This window comes from Helianthus annuus, chromosome 7 (genome assembly GCF_002127325.2).
Source record: "Helianthus annuus cultivar XRQ/B chromosome 7, HanXRQr2.0-SUNRISE, whole genome shotgun sequence".
NCBI classification, from domain to species: Eukaryota; Viridiplantae; Streptophyta; class Magnoliopsida; order Asterales; family Asteraceae; genus Helianthus; species Helianthus annuus.
The window spans coordinates 46,689,007-46,706,209 of NC_035439.2; positions in this window are offsets into that span (position 1 = coordinate 46,689,007).

Below are 17,203 nucleotides of genomic sequence, written 5' to 3' on the forward strand. Positions count from 1 at the left end.
CGAATATTGAGGGCAACAATTGGCTTCCTAGGCGGGGTATGTACTCAACTAATAGTAATTCAGTTATTGATGGGCTGTTCGAGATTTCTAAACCTATTGAATTGAATGAGGATCGTGCATGTGGAGGGAGCTATGTGGCGGCAATGGGAGCTCCCCATGCAAACCCTATGTCGGCTGCTAAAGGGGTAAACCCTAATTCGGCTGGGCATGTTTCTTTTAATGTTCAGGGAAGTAGTTCCACTCCTAAGTCGTATGCGGATTCGGTGGTAGCTAGTAACATTCAGAAAGTTAATTTCCGTTCGTTGTCTAGCTCGGTTGTGCATGAAGGGTGTGACGTTTTTCTACCCAAGGAATCCGTCCGAACCGTGCAGGAGAAATTGTCTAATACTTTATACGGGTATTTTTTGGGGGACCGGGTTGCTTTCCCGGTTGTTGACTATTTTGTTAAAGGTAACTGGAAGAAGTATGGTTTGCAGAAGACGATGATGAATGCAAATGGTTTTTTCTTCTTTAAGTTTAATGATGAAGGTGGGATGATGAATGTCCTCAAAGATGGTCCGTGGATTATCAGGTCGCAACCGTTGTTCCTTAACACATGGACTCCTACTACCAAGCTAGAAAAGAAAGAAGTTAAGAAGGTGCAGGTTTGGGTTAAAATTCATGAGGTCCCTATTGCGGCATACACGGAAGATGGCCTTAGTCTGATAGCTACAACAATCGGTGAGCCAAAAATGTTGGATTCTTTTACAACTTCTATGTGTACGGATTCGTGGGGCCGTAGCAGCTATGCTAGAGCGTTGGTGGAAATTTCGGCTGACAAGGAGTTTCGTGAGGAGATTACAATGGCGATACCCGAACCGGAAGGGGAGGGTTTTATAAAGGAAACCATGTATGTGGAGTATGAATGGAGTCCGCACCGTTGCCCTACATGTTGTGTCTTTGGTCACACGGTTGAGATGTGTCCAAAGAGGCCAATGAAAAATGTTAGAAAGGACATGCCAACTCGTAATGTTCAAAAGAGCACGCAATTGAAAAAGGTTCCAATTGTTGATCAGGATGGGTATACTGAAGTTCATGGGAAGAAAGTTGCTAGAAAGACGGGCATTCCGGTGAATAAACAGAAAAACAGATTTGAATACCGGCCGGTGGTCTCAAAACCTCAGCCGAAAGGTAATAATGGGCCTTCTTCGATGCCTGTTAAATTGAATAACCCTTTTGATGTGTTAAATCAAGTTGATTCGGGGGAGGGTACAAGCAACAAACATTCGGGTACGGGCCTGGAGGATACGGATGATGAGGTTGAAGATGTGTATAATGAAATGGATGATTTTATGCAGCAAGGCACGCAAAAAATACAGAATAAACAAGGGGCAAACACTCCTTCACAGGTTGTTGCTGATGATTAGTCTCGCGGTTTGGAACATAAGGGGGTTGAACCACCCGCTTAAACAAATGGAGGTTCGACAGGCTGTGAAGGATTATAAGTTGAGTTTGTGTGCTATTCTAGAGTCCCATGTTAATGTTGCTAATTTGGCGAGTGTGTGTAAGTCCGTGTTCCGCTCGTGGGATTGGACTTCAAATGGAGGTTGTTGTGACAAAGGTACTAGAATCATTGTTGGATGGAATCCGGCGATTTTTGATGTGATGATATTGGCTCAGTCTGATCAGGTTATGCATCTCCAGCTGGTGATTAAACTGGATAAACGGATGGTCTTTTGTTCTATTGTCTATGCAGCCAACTATTATTTATCTCGTAGGGATTTGTGGCACCAACTTTCTATGCACAAAACCCTTGTGGCGGATAGTCCGTGGTTTATCATGGGTGACTTTAATTCGGCGCTAAATATAGAGGATAAGTCTATGGGCACGTCTTCTATATCCATTGGTATGAGGGAGTTCCAGGCGTGTGTAGATGATATTGAAGTGGTTGATATCAATCGATCAGGTATTCATTTTACTTGGAGTCAAAAGCCAAAGCAAGGGGTTGGGTTACTGAAGAAATTTGACCGGGTAATGGGGAACACTCCGTTTTTGGCTGATTATCCGAATTCGGTTGCCATTTTCAAACCTTATCGGCTCTCGGATCACTGCCCTTGCATTTTATCTATCCCGGAAGCTATGAAACTGAAACCGAGGTCGTTTAAATTTGTTAATTTTCTGGTCTTTAAGCCCGAATTCTTAGAGATTGTCAATAAGTGGTGGGGGACTCATGTTGATGGTGTGCATCAGTTCAAAGTTGTCAAGAAACTTCGATTGCTGAAAAATCCGCTTCGGTCGCTTCTTTTTAAGCAAGGGAATCTACATAAGAAAGTCGAGAATCTTAGATTGAAGTTGGATGTGATTCAACAAAACATTGATCGGGACCCGTCTAATGTTGATTTCCGAGCCGATGAGGCTTCAACTAGCCGTGATTTACAGGTAGCTTTATTGGATGAGGAGCGTTTCCTGAAACAAAAATCAAAAGTGGATTGGTTAGCTGCAGGCGATATGAACACGGCTTTCTTTCACTCTTCTTTGAAAGCCAGAAACCATTTTTCCAGGATTGATGTTATTACTGATTCAGGTGGTGTTCTTTTTGAAGGCGACATGGTTTATAAGGCGTTTGTTCAGCATTATGAAAAGTTTTTTGGTTCGCAAAGAGATATTTCGCTAGAGCCGGCCCCAGATTTATTCCCACGAACGTTATCTCACAATGTGGCTTCTCATATGGTTCGACAAGTTATGACGGAGGAGGTAAAAAAAGCGATGTTTTCTATTGGTAACGATAAAGCCCCTGGGCCGGATGGTTACACGGCAGCCTTTTTTAAAAGTGCTTGGTCTTTAGTTGGTAATGATGTCTCTACTGCGATTAAGGACTTCTTTGAAACGGGTAACCTGCTTCGGGAATTGAATCATACGCTCATTGTTCTCATTCCAAAGGTTTCGACTCCCATGCTTGTTACTGACTTTCGTCCGATTGCTTGCTGTAATGTTTTCTACAAATGCATTAGTAAGATTGTTGCAGACAGAATTAAAGGGGCTCTTAATGATATTGTCAGTATCAACCAATCGGCCTTTGTTCCGGGTCGTAAGATATCGGATAATATTCTTTTAACCCAAGAGTTAATGCATAATTATCATAGAGATGTGGGTCCTCCTAGATGTGCGTTTAAAGTTGATATTCAGAAAGCTTATGATACGGTGGATTGGGGGTTTCTGAAAAATGTGCTGATTGGGTTTGGTTTTCACATCAAAATAGTGGAGTGGATTATGCTTTGTGTCTCTACTACCTCATTCTCGGTTTGTGTTAATGGCTCAGTGCATGGGTTTTTTAAAGGCAACCGAGGATTAAGGCAAGGTGATCCAATGTCCCCATATTTATTTTCTCTAGTCATGGAGGTCTTAACGAGCATTTTGCACCATTCGGTTCGAATTGACTCTTCTTTTAAATTTCGCAATAGATGCGAAAAACAGCGGATTATTAATCTCTGTTTTGCAGATGACCTTTTTCTTTTTGCTAGAGGGGAAGTTAATTCGGCTAATTGTATTATGTCATCTCTCTCGAAGTTTACCAAGATGTCAGGTTTGGTGCCTAGCAACCAGAAGAGCACGGTTTTCTTTTGTAATGTTAAAAATCAAACTAAACAAGCTATTCTGGATATTATGCCTTTTACGGAAGGAAAGTTGCCTGTCAAGTACTTGGGGGTCCCCCTGGTTTCGGCTAGGCTAGGGTACAATGACTGTCGAGTGCTAGTGGAAAGATTAGAAAAGCGAATTATGCATTGGAGGAATAAGCTCTTATCTTTTGCGGGTAGACTTCAACTTATTATTTCGGTCCTATCATCTATGCATATTTATTGGTCCTCAGTTTTTATCCTGCCGGGTCGAATTATTAAGGAGCTTGAAGCTAAAATGAGAAACTTTCTTTGGTCTCAAGAGGCTGTGTTTAACAAAGGTAAATCTAAAGTTTCTTGGAAGTTGGTTTGTACGCCGAAATATGAAGGGGGTTTGGGTATTCGGCGTGTTGGGGATATGAATAAAGCGCTGATGACGTCTCATATTTGGAGCATTGTCTCCAAGCGAGATTCCTTGTGGGTTGATTGGGTGTATTCGTATCGTTTAAAAGGTAAGAGTTTTTGGGTTTGCAAAACGCCCTCAAATAGCTGTTGGTCGTGGCGAAAACTCACTCAGTTGCGGCCTCTAATTAGACGTCATATATGGTCGGAAGTGGGTAATGGTGCTAACACTTCAGCATGGTTCAATAATTGGACCGATTTGGGGCCTCTGGGTGATTTTCTTTCATCTAGAGTTATCACTGATGCTGATTTTAGATTGGAAGATTCGGTGGCTGATGTGTTTTCGAATGGTGCTTGGAGATGGCCTACGGCTTGGAGGGATCTATTCCCTGTTCTTATTCAAACTGATCAAGTTCTATTGGATCCCTTGAAAAATGATAGGCTGTTATGGAAGGATGGGAATGATCTTAATGGGTTTTCGTCTTCTGGGGTTTGGCACTCGTTGCGACACAAAGAGCCGGAAGTGAATTGGTGTAGTATCGTGTGGTTCGCTCAGTGTATTCCGAGGCACGCCTTCATGATGTGGTTGATTATGAAACGCAAGCTACTTACGCAGGATAAAATTCTGCAATGGGATCTGTCTCGTCGAAAAAACATGAACGTGATGTGTTGTTTATTGTGCTTTGAGAATTTCGATTCTCACCCTCACCTGTTCTTTGAATGCAAGTACTCTTCTCAGGTGTGGACGCAAATTCGAGATCGAGGAGGGATGAACTCGGTTTGCCCGAGATGGTCGGAGATTGTTACTTGGCTTTGTGCTCGGCCTCATCATAAGAGGGCTGATACGTATGTTGCTAAGCTTCTAGTTGCGGCTACTGCATACAACATTTGGCAAGAGAGGAATGCAAGGCTGTTTAAAAATCAACTAAGACCTCCGGAGACTGTTAGCGATGTTATTATAAAAACAGTGCGATACAAGTTGATGGGTGCAAAACTGAAGGATACTGTGAGGGTGCGGAAGATTCTTGATGAATGGGAGATCCATGCGCATAAAGACGGCGACGATGGTGGCTGATTAGTTTTTTGTTGTGTTGGTCGGTTGATTCTAGAGTTTAGTCTAGTTGTCGTTCCTTTGCTTGGTTGTTTGTTTTGTATTTTGTTTTCGGGTTTACTTTCATGGGGCATGTCTCATGATTGAACTAGTGTAGACTCACTACACTACTTATGTTTTTTGGTTGTGAATATATAGAATCACCGGGGTAACCCTTTACCCAAAAAAAATGTATCAGAAATCAAGAAGCAGTTTAACCACAATTGTAAGCAAGCACAATAATGAAGCATTAATTAAATATTAATTTAATTTGTACAGATACCTGGTTTGGTGAGGGTTGTCACATTCTCCCCCCGTTAAGAAAATTTCGCCCCAAAATTTTAGGTTTTGCTTCTAGTTGCAGGGGTCTTAGGAAATAAATGGGGGTATTTCTCTTTCATTCGATCCTCCCGTTCCCAGGTGTATTCTGGACCATGTCTTGCATTCCAACGAACTTTGACGAGTTTGACACTGCTCCTGCTGGTTTTGTTCATCTTCCAATCTGTAACCTCAACGGGTTCTTCAACATAATGGAGCGTGTCGTCAATATGAATCTCGTCTGTGGGAATGACAACTGTAATACTCGTAAATAAAATTATAATTATAATAATAGAGTTAAATCAATTAAAAGCCTATTTATATTTAATAACCTTTTACTGTTTGGATAACTTAGATATATTTTATTTGCTAAATGTGTGTATATATATATGTTGGCTTTCTTTTTTTTTTCGTTAAAAAAAGGGTTAAATTAAAAACAAAAAAAAAACATGGATGGAAATCACGTAGAGAATTATAAAAGGATTCTAGAAATATAAAGATATATATATCAAGTTTGACAATTTCACAAATCTTTTCCTAATGGATCGGCCGGAAGTTTCGATGCGATTGGTTGTTACCATTTTGAGTTTATAAGCTCTATTGACCTCACAACTGAACCTTCGCCATAGCATTCCTTCATATCATACAAACCACCACAAACGCCACTTCTCCGCCATTACGACCGCTACGACATCACCGTTGCCACTGTCATCACGCTACTAGCATTCAAGTTTATTGATTCACGAACAACAACACACATATACTGTTAGACACACCGCCACAGCGGTGTCATTATCGCCGCCGTCAGACAACCGGATGAGTGTGTTTCGTTCGCCTCTTCGTGACCCAGCTACACGGGATTTCTGTCGCTTTTTATAAGTTCTAATTCAGCGACCAAGGTACCTGACTCAAAACACTCTCTGATTTAAACCGTCGTTGCCGTGTTCTTCTAGTCATCTCTGTTGCTGCCACGAACCCAATTTGTTGATGCCGTCTTCGGTCGAACCAGTATCAACTACTGTCGCACCTTTGTTCACCAGCATCAGTTTGGTCACTTAAGTTCTCATACCCGCAATCAACCGTTGTTCATGCCGTCGTGCTAGCTTCACTGCCGCACCGTTGTGGCCACCACTAATGTCTCAATCTCCTATTCACTTATGTTCAGCAACCGAGGTTTTCGAGCTTGTTGAGGACGATTTTACTTGGTTTGGTTTGCCTACTAAGCTAAGGTACGGATTCTGTTTCTTTTACATCATAGTATAATTATATTTTTCGTCACTCGTTGGTACGGATTCTCGTTTTTGACATCGTAGTAATTTTTTTGTTATTTCTGTCACTCTTTGGTCGTCTCATTTTAGTACATTTTTATTATCATGTCCGTTACTTTGTAGTACGGATTTTTCTGTTTCCGTTAGTTGTCCCATAATCGTATCATACATCTAATAAGTTCGTTGTAGCATGCACTATACCTTAGTAGTTGTAATCACTGCTGCATGCTATCGTTAGTATTATTTTCAGTTGCCTGTAGATAGTTACATGGCTTTAATTTTTGTACTCTGTCACCCGAGCATGTTTGGTTTGGTTTGGTTTGGTTCGGTTTGGTTTGGTTTGGTTTGTAGAGATGGAACAATGGGTGTACACCACATTCACCGTCTCATAGGTGCATGGACTAGCTAGCTAGCTGTGTACCTGTTTGTTTGTTAGGCTCGTGGGTGCTTCCGTCTGACGTGACTTAATTTATTTTTAAGTGTAGTCACGTAGTGTGATATCTATATATGTTTGATATGTTTCTGATTTTGCCATGATATGTTTCAATATGCGTTCATTTATGTTCCAGACAAGTATTGGGTAATAACTCGGACTCTGTTCAGTTTTGTTTCCGTAGAAGTTTGGTTTCTGATTTGAAATAACGTCTGTTTGGATTTCATACTTTATTATGTCTGTTCTTTCTTGTACTGTTGATTTCTCCGTTACTGAGCAATTTTTGGCTCAGCCGTAGTTTTCTTTTTGTGTTTGTCTTATTTGTTTTACAGGTAATCTGGGATAATTTGGGATTTCATTGAGGAGCGTTAGGAAGTTGCTGAGCAAGATTCTTTATTTTAGTAATATAATAATATGTAATTAGGTTATTTTATTTAATGTTATGGATTGGTTTTGGTTTTGATATCTGTAAAAGTGACACGTCAGCCCTTGACGGGTTGGGGTGTTACAACAACAGTTTCTTGCGTTGGACTCTTTTTCAGATTTGATACATGAAATGTATCGTGAACACCATTCAGCTCGGCAGGTAAGTCCAACTTGTATGCTACTAAACCAATTCTTTCCAGAATCTTGAATGGACCAATATATCGCGGATTCAACTTTCCACACTTTCCGAAGCGTGCCACACCCTTCCAGGGTGATACCTTCAACAATACCAAATCTCCTACCTCAAACTCCAGAGGTTTCCTTCTTCGGTCCGCATAGCATTTTTGTCGATCGCGAGCCGCCTTGATGCGATCTCGAATCTGTGCAATCTTATATGTGGTTTCCTGGACCACATCAGGGCCAACCAATTGTCTATCACCTGCATCAGACCAACAAAGCGGTGATCGACACTTGCGGCCATATAGAGCTTCAAATGGCGCGGTTCCAATACTGGTGTGGTAGCTGTTGTTGTACGAAAACTCGACCAATGGTAAATGTTTATCCCAGCTACCACCCAAATCCATAACACATGCTCTCAGCATATCTTCCAATGTCTGAATAGTCCTCTCGCTCTGGCCATCAGTTTGCGGGTAAAATGCTGTACTCAGGTTCAACTGTGAGCCAAAAGCTTCTTGAAAAGACTGCCAAATCCTTGACACAAACCTTCCGTCTCTATCAGAGATGATCGAGAGAGGCACTCCATGACGTGCAACGATTTCTCTCATGTATATTTCAGCCAATTTGCTCGTGTTATCTTTCTCCCTGATGGGTAAGAAGTGCGCAGATTTCGTTAACCGGACTACTATTACCCAAATAGTGTCATGACCTCTTGGCGTTCTTGGTAACTTCGTTATGAAATCCATTGAAATCTATTCCCATTTCCACTTGGGAATCTCAGGTTGTTGCAGAAGTCCTGAAGGCTTCTGGTATTCAGCTTTTACCTTGGCGCACGTTAAACACTTGCTAACATAAACAGCAACATCGCCTTTCATCCTAGGCCACCAATAATAATCCTTAAGATCTTGGTACATCTTATCCGCTCCTGGATGGATAGAGTATCGTGATTTATGAGTTGTCAAACCCTTAAACGAATTAAAGGTTCATCTAAAGTTATGTAGTCGGATTCTGTCATTCCCAACTTCCAAACAAACCTAGGAAGTCGGAAACGGGAGTTGTCAATTCCTATGGTACCATTACATAAGTCCGAGTGGCGTGATCAATGTTAATGAATGTATTATTGTCCCGATTTAACATACCAAATGTCATAACCAATGTAGCATGTGAAAACCATGTACTAGGAATGCTAAGTAAACCATGCCTAGTAGAAATGTTCATGTAAGAACAATGTGCTAGCATGCTCAGTAAACATACATAGCAGAAATGTCATGTAAAACAATGTGTTCCATATGCTAAGTAAACATATGCAACAAATGCGTAACAAATCAATGTGTTAGCATGCTTGACATACATAGCAAAACACAATTGAAAGCATGTACTATAAGTGTACTAGGTGAAACTAGCATGTTTATGTCATAAAAGCATGAAATACACGAAAGTAACATGTATGTACATGTGTATCACCCCAAAGTATTTGAAAACGGTAAAAGAAGGGAGCTATGTACTCACTTGGGATTGCTAATTAGTCTTGAGAATAAGACCAATTTAAGCTCCAAGGGTCACGGAATCAACCGGCACCTAGTATAGGTAACTATGTTAATAAATCGGCTCCTAAATCGGGAGATAGGATAGAATGAGGTTCTATAAATCAAATGAGTAATTGAACTCATATGGTATGATTTAATAGTCCCAACATTCTGATTAGAAAGCCTACCTAAGTGCTTTTGACCCGTTTCGACACATTATGGTAACATAAGCTACTATAAGGCGTCGTTTGCGTAAAACTATATCCGGATGGTTAACTATGTGCTATGTCAAGTCTTACATGCCCAATTAATCCCTAAACATGTTAATAAATCAGATTACAAGTCAAAAATATGTTCACATAGTCAATATACGGATTTATGCTTCAAAAGGGCATTTTGGTCATTTCCTATGGGCATACAAGCTAACAAGCATATGACTAACCAATCCTATTGTCACACCCCGACCACGTAAAACAACAAAACGTGGCGGAAACGTCGGGGAGTGTTGTAACAGAATTATTGTTTCACAACCATGGATTAAACAAATTTCGTTTTATTGAATTAAATGAGTTACAATTGTCTTAACAATAAAGGAACATAAAAAAAATTAACTAGTCTTGCATCTTTTAATGTCACTAGGGCCTCGTCCAATCCTATGTGAGCATGCATCAATATCATCATCAAACATCATCAATTATAGCACCTGAAACACATGTGAAAATACATCAGCATAAGAATGTCGGCGAGTACATAGGTTTTATGAAAAATAAGATTCATGACCTAGGTTTGAGAAAATGTTTAACAAAAGCTTGTCATGAATCCGGTTTAAGTGTTTGCTTTTATAAAACGTTTGAAAATCGATGATAGATATGTATAGTTAAAAGAATGATGTAAGGTTAAATGAATAACCAAGTAAAAATGAGTTTGTATAAAACAAACTGTTTTGTAAAACAATGTCTTGTGAAAAATATGTTATTTGTGTAAAAATGTATAAATCCAAATGAATGATTTAAATAACGCTACGCCATGTAATATAATACAAGCACTTATATATAGGAAGTACCAGCGGCGTATCCACCATGCTTGTATCACATTATACACGTCTCGTTACTCAAATCACTTACCCACATAAACCACCAATGTAAATTGCCCATCTCTAAACCGTTGTCAAATGTCAATCAAGTATTGTGTAAACAAAATGTCAAGTATGGCAAGTGAAATATGTAACAACCAAACCATAGGTAAGAATCCACAAACAATGTACTAAGTATGCGACGGATGGACATACATAGCATGATACCAAGTATAAGATGTCTTGTAAAACGATGTACTAAGTATGATGAACATACATAGCATGAAATGTTATGTAAAACGATGTACTAAGTATGCACACAATGGGCATACATAGCATGTGATGTAAAATGTACTAAGTATGATGAACATACATAGCATGAAATGTTATGTAAAACAATGTACTAAGTATGCACACAATGGGCATACATAGCAAAAACATAATGAAATCATGTACTAATAGTGTACTAATGAACATAGCAAAGTTTATGATATAAAAGCATGAAATCATGAAAGTAACAAGTAGGCACATGTGTTTCACCCCAAAATGTTTGAAAAACAGTAAAAGAGGGGTCTATGTACTCACCTGAGGGTGCTTAGAAGTCTTAGGATAACCACCAAGCAAAGCTAGAAGATCACGGAATCAAACGGCACCTATATAGGTATCTACATTAATAAACGGACCTTATGTGTTGTCCGCTATGCAATTTTGACCGGGATAGTCGTGACCATTTATTTTTCCAATGTAACTTCTCGGCCCATGTGTGGAGTAAAGTGAAGTTGAAGGTAAACTTGACGAATGTGGATATTACTTGGTTGTCAATTCTAACGTGGGTGGAGCAACACTCACGATCGAAAAATGTTGATCATATTGTGTGTAAGTTGGTGATAGCAGCAGCCTCGTATTTCCTTTGGCAAGAAAGGAATAACAGGTTGTTCAATAATAACAAGAGGACGGTCGACCAACTTGCTGAGAAAATTATAGGCGTGGTTCGGTTGCGGCTGATGGGCTTCAGGTTTCGTGTGAGTTCGGCTAGGGAACGGATTTTCAAGGATTGGCAGATTGAAGATAGTAACTACGACTTAGTGGATCCGGGCTAGTAGGTCTTCGGGTCTTGGTGTGGAGTCGGCTTTTGTGCTTTGTATTGGCTGTCTTTTGTTTTGGTTGTGTTGTTAGTGTGTTTTGGTTTTGGATTGTGTTGTGTGGTGTCCTAGGCTTGGCATGTCAAGTCTAGTTGGTGTGTTGTTTTGACACACCCTTGTGCTTTTTTTTGATTTTCAATAAAATTCATCGGGGTATCCCTTTACCCAAAAAAAAAACGGACCTATCGGAGGATCGGGTAGTACGAGGGTTCGTAAACCAAATAAGTATGGGAACTTATGTAATATGGTTTAACAAAGCCTACGTACTAAAACGAAACCTATCCTAAGTGCTTTTGACTCATTACGACCCGTTTAGGAAGCTTATGCTACTTTAACGCGTCGTTTGCGTAAAACGCATTCGGAACGCCTAACTAGTCCTATGACAAGCAAGATATGCCTTAACATGTTTAATATTGTTGTTAAATCAGTTTAGATGTCAAAAATTACGTTACATACGCTTAAAATGAATTTATGCGCAAAAAGGGCATTTTGGTAATTTACCTAAGGCATAAGAACTACTTATCATACAACTACTTAAACGACGTGACCATAAGGTGTTTTACTAAGGGAGTTTGAATTTGGGCTGTGTTCTCTCTCTCCTTTAGGCGATTTGGTATTCTTGTTCTTGTTCGATTTCCCTACTTTTTTCTTGTGATCTTATGCATAACAGTCTGTGATTAGATCTTGATCTTTCAAGAAACTATAACGAACTCGTTAGCATTAGGGATCAATTAAGAATTAGGGTTTCTTTTTGTGTTCTTGAAAATCGCCGCCTTAGTAATAATCTCTGAAACCCTAATTTATTAAACTAGTTGCCATTGATTGCGGTTAACTGAGAGTAACTTAGCTAGATTGATGACATTTGTTTAATCGACCAAGGGTTGACGAATTTGTTCTAGGGTTTAAAGGAGTACGGTCTGCTTTGTAATCGGATTTCAGCTCTTGTTTCTTTGAAAGTTGTGTTGTCGGCCGAGTAGGGTTTCTTTGGAAGTTGGGTTGTCGGCCGATTAGGGTTTTGGGTTTATTCTGTCGGCTGATTAGGGTTTTACGTGTGCATGAGATAAACTTGTGAAGATATGAATTCCAAACCTCCGGATATTAATGAACTATTTCCATCGCTGAATACTGATCATAGGGATTTGTTTGGGAAGCCGCCTTCAGTTCTTTCGGGTCTGGGTAGTAAGATTCTCAATATAGATGGGAAAACCATGGCTCCGAGAAGAGGTGTGGTAACTAACAACAATCATGAACCGAGGATCTTTAATGTTATTGATGAACTCCAGAAAATTACGGTGCCTGTTCAAGGTGATGTTTTTGGGTCGGACAAGCGTGACTTAGGTAAGGGAACGGTATCTTATGCTGAAAAATTAAAGTCTAGTGTTATGTCCAAAAGTGAAGTCAATTTCAGGAAGATGGAATCTATGGAATCGTACGAGGAAGCTGACGTGGTTATTCCGAGAGAGGTAGTTAGGAAGGTCCAAGACAGATTTGAGAATGTGCTATTTGGTTATTTCTTGGGTGATAGACTGCCTTTTCCGGTTGTTGAGTATTACGTTAAAAATGTGTGGGCAAAGTTTGGCTTTGATAAGATCATGATGAACTCGGAGGGATTTTTCTTTTTCAAGTGTAACACGAAAGAAGGTATGAATAAAGTGCTTGAAGAGGGTCCGTGGTTAATTCGGAAAATTCCGTTGTTTCTTAATGTTTGGTCCCCGTCTACTAGTTTAAAGAAGGAGGGGATTAAATCAGTTCCGGTGTAGGTTAAACTTCACAATGTTCCTATAGCTATTTATACGGATGATGGCCTAAGTCTGCTAGCGTCGAAAATTGGGGTTCCTAAGAGATTGGATAGTTACACGGCGGACATGTGCGCTAACAGTTGGGGTAGGAGTAGTTTTGCTAGAGCGTTAATTGAAGTGAATGCGGATAAATAGCTAAAAGATCATATACTAGTCGCTATTCCGAAGCTGGATGAGGAGGGTTTTGTTATGGAAGAAATAAAAATTGAATATGAATGGAAGCCACAGCGTTGCTCATCATGCTGCATTTTTGGTCATAACGACCAACAATGTCCGAAAAAACCTGAACCAAGTGTAAAGCAGGTCACAGTTGATGATGAAGGGTTTGTCACGGATAGAAGGAAAGTAGCGAAATATGGTACAGTGCATAAAAAACAAAAAACGAAATTCTTATATAGGCCAAAACCGAATAAGAATGGAGCGAGTACGTCGGGTACAAAAAAGGATGATCGTGCGGGTGTAATGGATAATCAGGTTAAAACGTCAAATGCTTTTGAAGTGCTTGATTCGGGAGATACAGAAGTGAGTGATACTATGGTTGGGAAACCGGATAGGGTTGAAGGGAATAGTCTAGACGAGGTAATGGAAGGGATTCCTACGGAAATGGCTCAATTCATGGCAAATGACAAGCATGTTGATGTGTCTGAGGGGGCAAGCACTCCCGGTAACCACGGTTTAAATGGGTAGCCTCATGTCTTGGAATGTAAGGGGATTGAACCGTTCCCTGAAACAAAGTGAGGTTCGCAATCTTGTGTCTGAAAATAATTTACAGTTGTGTGCCATTCTTGAATCGCATGTGGACGTTAGTAACTTGTCTAAAGTGTGTAAGTTTGTTTTTCGCAATTGCAGTTGGACTTCTAATGGTAGTATGTGTAGTCGTGGGACGAGAATAATTCTAGGTTGGAACGCGGATTATTTGGATGTGATGGTTATTGCTCAAACTGATCAGGTTATTCACACTCAGGTGATCTTTAAAGATAGTAAAAAAGTTCTGTTTTGTTCTTTTGTGTATGCGGAAAATAAATATAAAGATCGGAGAGTGCTTTGGGACGATTTATGTAAGCACAAAGCGTTGTGTCATGATAAGCCATGGGTTGTTATGGGAGATTTTAATGCTGCTTTAAACATTGAAGATGCGTTATATGGTACTTCGGCTCAATCTATCGGCATGCGGGAGTTCAATGATTGTATTCATCAAGCTGAATTGATGGATGTTAATGCTCACGGTTTGCAGTTTACATGGAACCAAAAACCAAAGAGTGGTGTAGGGCTATTGAAAAAGATTGATCGTATAATGGGGAACGTGGTTTTTTTGGACCAGTTTCCTTCTGCTTATGCGTTATTTCATCCGTTTAGAGTTTCGGATCACACTCCGTGTATCTTGAAAGGACTGGGCACTAATGGGAGTCGGCCAAAACCATTCAAGTTTCCGAATTTTATAGCTTCTAAACCGGAATTTAAGGAAACGGTTAAGCTTGAATGGATGAAACGAGTTGAGGGGGTCACTATGTTTTCGGTTGTTAAGAAGTTGCAAACTTTAAAGCCAAAGCTGAGGAAAATGCTTTTCGATCAAGGTAATTTGCATGTCAAGGTCAATGATTTGCGTAAAAAGCTGGATGATTTGCAGACTCAGGTGGATCGAAATCCTTTGGATAGTCAGTTGCGCCTTTTAGAAACACAATGCTTGAAAGATTTTCAACAAGCCGCGTACGATGAAGAATGTTTTTTAAAACAGAAATCGAAGGTTGAATGGTTGTGTGCGGTGACTCGAATACGAAATTTTTTCATAACACTGTGAAATCAAAGAATGCTAGAGCCAAAATTTATAGTGTTGTGGATATTACGGGTACGAGACATGAAGGCGAGGCGGTTGTAGATGCTATGGTGCTGCATTATACAAACTTTTTGGGCTCGGAGGCTAATGTGGAAGATGCCAATCTAGATAACTTATTCCCTAATGTCCTTAGTAATGAGGTGGCCGAGCATATGATTCGTCCGATTTCTCGAGAGGAGGTCAAGACCGCCATGTTCAGTATTGGAGATGACAAAGCGCCAGGGCCTGATGGGTATACTTCGGTTTTTTTCAAAAAAGCGTGGGATATTGTCGGAAAAGAAGTGACGGATGCGGTTCTCCAATTTTTCGAGAATGGTAAACTTCTGAACCAGATTAATCACACTATCCTTGCTTTATTGCCTAAAAAAGACGTTCCGGATTCGGTTTTGGATTATAGACCGATTTCTTGCTGCAATGTTTTATATAAATGTATTAGCAAAGTTATTTCGGATCGGTTGAAAGGCAGTTTGGGGTATCTTGTCAGCATTAACCAATCGGCCTTTGTGCCAGGGCGGAGGATTTCGGATAATATTCTTCTTACTCAGGAGCTCATGCACAATTATCATCTTAATAGGGGGCCGGCTAGGTGTGCTTTTAAAATCGATATTCAGAAAGCTTATGATACACTCAATTGGAAGTTCTTGGAGGGTATTCTGGTTAGGTTCGGTTTTCACTCCAGCATGGTCAAGTGGATCATGACATGTGTATCCACAGTGTCGTATTCTCTGAGTATCAATGGTAATTTGCATGGCTTTTTCAAGGGTAAACGTGGGCTAAGGCAAGGGGATCCGTTATCCCCCTATTTGTTTACTTTGGTAATGGAAGTTTTATCGTTGCTGCTTCGTCGCGCTGCTATCAGTCCGTTCAAGTTTCATGCTCACTGTGCTAAAGAAAAAAATAATTAATGTGTCTTTTGCGGATGATTTATTTATTTTTGTTCATGGTGATGTGGTCTCGGACAAGAAGATTAAGGAGGCGCTGGAGAGTTTTACCAAGATGTCTGGTCTCGTTCCTAGTCCAGTTAAGAGTACAGCATTTTTTTGCAATGTCTCTCATTTGATAAAGCAAACAATTCTCGATATTATGCCTTTTCAAGAAGGTACCCTTCCGGTTCGGTATTTGGGGGTTCCTCTTATCTCTTCGAGAGTTGTTTATAATGATTGCAGGATTCTTATTGAGGGAATGGAAAAAAAGATTGTTAATTGGGTTTCTAAGTCTTTGTCGTTTGTCGGGCGGTTACAGCTGATTAATTCGGTTCTTTCATCCATGCACATCTATTGGGCTTCGGTTTTCATAATGCCTGCTCGTGTTATTAGTGATCTTGAAAAGAAGATTCGAAGGTTTCTTTGGAATGCAGGTTCGGATGGCAGAATCCGTGCTAAAGTAGCGTGGAAACATGTGTGTTTGCCTAAACAGGAAGGAGGATTGGGTATTAGAAGTATTGCCGATGTTAACAAATCGCTAATGGCTAAGCATATTTGGAGTATTCTTACCAACAGGGAATCTATTTGGGTGAAATGGATTCACGATTACAAGCTTAGAGGTCGGAATTTCTGGGAAGTGCCGTGTAGAGGGAGTATGAGTTGGGGGTGGCGTAAAATATTATCCATCCGTAACATCATTCGTCCTCACGTTTGGTCGTCAATCAAAAGCGGTACCCAAACTAATGTATGGAGCGACATGTGGTGTGCGAGTAGCCCTCTTATTTCCTTTATCTCTCCTAGAAACATAGCAAATGCTGGATTTTCGCTAAGGTCAACAGTTGCGGATATGATTGATCAGGAAGGTAACTGGAGATGGCCTCAAGCTTGGCTGGATCTTTTTCCAGTCTTAATCACAATAGTGGTTCCTCCTATTGCGTCTAATAGCGAGGATACATTGGTTTGGAAAGATGTGGAGGGTAAGACACTAGACTTTCAATCGGCTTGTGTTTGGAATACAATTCGGAATCGGGAAGAGCATGTGTTATGGGCTGATATGGTTTGGTACACGCAATGTATTCCTCGGCATTCCTTTCATTTATGGTTGGCATTTAGAAACAAGCTCAAAACGCAGGATAGATTGACTGTATGGGAAGCGGGTAGTCAAACCAATTGGAATTTGATGTGTTGTCCGCTGTGTAA